Genomic DNA, 3,394 nt, shown 5'->3' on the forward strand with positions numbered 1-3,394 from the left:
ACCAGGGCTACACGACCTAGAGGAATGTCTGAACAAAAACAATGAGAGACTGGCTGGAGGGCCACAAACTAAAGGTAATCCACCTTTGTCTTGGTCACATCGTTTTCTCTTCACTGGGCCAGCTGATCGATCTCTCTCTCTCTCTCTTTCTCTCTCTCTCTCTCTCTCTTTCTTTCTCTCTCTATTGATGTTATTGTTGTTAAGTGCCATCGAGTCACAGGCGACTCATAGCAAGAAGAAAGATAGACTTAAAATTAAAGGAAGTAAAAAAAATAAGCCAAGGAAATGGCACCCTTAGCAAGCAAGAGTGACAGAATTGAAACTACCATAAGAGACAAGAAAGGGCACTAAATATTGATTAAAGACAAAATAGAACAAGAGGCTATATCTTTAGTAAACATGTACACACCAAATGACAGACCTGCAAAATACATGAAACAAAATTTAATAGATTGGAAGAAAGAAATAGACAATAAGTCAATAGTTTTAAAAAGATTAGAAGACTTTTCTTAAAGGACAGGCCAATTTGAAAGAAATTTGACAAAGACGCGGAAGATCTAAACTGCCCAACAGCCAACTCAACCTCACCGATGTATTCAAGGTATTTCATCAAACAAAACTCAATTTACTTTCTTCTCAAGTTCACTCTTCTTCATGTTGCATTCTCCAGATTTTTTTTTAGGTATTAGGACACAAAGCAAGCCTTAACTAATTAAAAATAACAAAATAATATGAATTATCTTTTCAGATCACAATGCCATAAAATTAGAAATTGGTACCGAGTAGATAGATAAAGGACAAAAATTCCCCACGTGGAAGCGAAATAATACCTTGTTTGTGCACTGCTGGGACACAGAAGAAATAAAAATGTTCATAAAAAAGTTCCTTGAAAGAATGGACATTTAACAAATAAAACCTCTAGAGCACAGAAAATGTAGTCCTCAGGAAGAAGTTTATAGTAAAAAGCAAACACATAAGAACATAATAAAAGAGTAAAATAAAATTATTATCTCAACCTTTCCAATAAATAGAAAAAGAACAACAAAAATTTCTTGTCATAGTCTCTAGAAAAACAAACAAACAAAACAAAATCAACATACAGGTAAGAACTGAAATAAATGGAAGAGAAAACACAAAAACTATTGAAACCATTAGCAACACCAAAACTGGTTCTTTGAATAGGTAAATAAAATAGCCAAAGCATTGGCAAACTTAAAAAAAGTAAATAAGCTCATTTAGCGCAGTGGCAACCTTAAGATACAGTTTTTCCCCTCCACCACCTGGGACCTACACTAAGCAACCATGTCCAAGGGCCCTGCGGTTGGCATTGATCTTGGCACCACCTATTCCTTTGTAGGGGTCTTCCAGCATGGGAAAGTGGAGATCACTGCAAATGATCAGGGCAAAGTTGCAATGAATCCTACTAACACAGTATTCAGTACTAAAAGTCTCATTGGACAAAGATTTGATGATGTTGTGCAGTCTGATATGAAACACTGGCCCTTCATGGTGGTGAACAATGCAGACAGGCCCAAGGTCCAAGAAGAATATAAAGGAAAGACCAAAAGTTTCTATCCAGAGGTGTCCTCTAAGGTTCTCACAAAGACGAAGAAAATTGCAGAAGCCTACCTTGGGAAGACTCTTACCAATGCTGTTGTCACTGTACCAGCTTACTTCAGTGACTCTCAGAGCCAGGCTACCAAAGATTCTGGAACCATTGCTGGCCTCAGTGTCCTCCAAATCATCAATGAGCCAACTGTTGCTGCTATTGCTTATGTGGTTTAGACAAAACGGTTGGTGCTGAAAGGATTGTGCTGATCTTTGACTTAGGAGGTGGCACTTTTGATGTGTCAATCCTAACTATTGAAGATGGGATATTTGAGGTCGAGTCTACAGCTGGAGACACATACTTGGGTGGAGAAGACTTTGGCAACAGAATGGTCAACCATTTCAAGTGCAAGCATAAGAAAGACATCAGTGAAAACAATAGGGCTGTCAGACACCTCCGCACTGCTTGTGAGCGTCCAAAGCGCACACTCTTTTCTAGCACCCAGGCCAGTATTGAGTTAGATTCTCTGTGTGAGGGAATATACTTCTATACTTTGAAGAATTGAATGTTGATATTTTCCGTGGCACTTTGGACCCTGTGGAGAAAGCCCTGAGGGATGCCAAGCTAGACAAGTCACAGATCCATGATATTGTCCTGATGGGTGGTTCTACCAGAATTCCCAAGATTCAGAAGCTTCCTCAGGATTTCTTCAATGGAAAGGAGTTGAACAAGAGCATCAACCCAGATAAGGCTGTTGCTTATGGTGCAGTTGTCCAGGCTCTCTCTGGAGGCAAATCTGAAAATGTTCAAGATTTGCTGCTCCTGATGTCACTCCATTTTATCTTGGTATTAAAACTGCTGGTGGAGTGATGACTGTCCTCATCAAGTGGAATACAACCATTCCTTCCAAGCACACACAGACCTTCACAACCTACTCTGACAACCAGTCTGGTGTACTCATTCAGGTCTATGAAGGTAAGCATGCCAGGACCAAAGATAACAACCTGCTAGGCAAGTTTGAGCTCACTGGGATACCACCTGCACCTTGTACTGTTCCTCAGATTGAAGTCACATTTGATATTGATGCCAATGGTAACCTTAATGTTTCTGCTGTTGGTAAGAGCACTGGGAAAGAAAACAAATTACCATCACCAATGATAAGGACCACTTGAGTAAGGAAGACATTGAAGGAATGGCCCAGGAGGCTGAGAAGTATAAAGGTGAAGATGAGAAGCAAAGAGATAAGGAGCCTTCTAAGAATACCCTTGAGTCTTACACATTTAATATGAAAGCAACAGTTGAAGATGAAAAGCTTCAAGGCAAGATCAATGACGAGGACAAGCAGAAGATCCTTGACAAGTCCAATGAAACTATCACCTGGCTTGATAAAAATCAGAATGCAGAAAAGGAGGAATTGGAGCATCAGCAGAAGTAACTAGAAATGTCTGCAACCCCATCACCACCAAGCTGTACCAGAGTGTTGGAGGTGTGCCCGGAGGCATGCCTGGCAGCTTCCCTGGAGGTGGAGCTCCTCCATCTGGTGGTGCCTCTTCTGAACCCACCATTGAAGAGGTTGACTAAACCAATCTGTATACTTTAGCATTCATTGTCCCACAGTTAAATTTTGAAGGACCCAAATTTGTAGCACACTGCAGTTGAAAAGTCTAAACTGCTAGACTAAATTTCTGGGCATTCTCAATACTTGAATATGGAATGTGCATAGGGAAAGGAATTAACATTGCACTTTATTATCACTGTATTGTAAGTGGAAAATGCAATGTCTCAAATAAAGATGTATTTAAAATTGGTACCATAAAAAAGTAAATAAAAGAAAACACAGTAATA

The 3,394-nt window shown here is 39.7% G+C and overlaps 1 pseudogene; it reads left to right on the plus strand.

The window, feature by feature from the left end:
• The first annotated feature begins 1,302 nt into the window (after positions 1-1,302).
• Positions 1,303-3,130, plus strand: LOC102869097 (annotated as a pseudogene).
• Positions 3,131-3,394: the final 264 nt, after the last annotated feature.

The sequence above is a fragment of the Elephantulus edwardii genome, unplaced genomic scaffold (assembly GCF_000299155.1).
Source record: "Elephantulus edwardii isolate Elephantulus edwardi_28Jun2011 unplaced genomic scaffold, EleEdw1.0 scaffold00160, whole genome shotgun sequence".
Classification (NCBI taxonomy): Eukaryota; Metazoa; Chordata; class Mammalia; order Macroscelidea; family Macroscelididae; genus Elephantulus; species Elephantulus edwardii.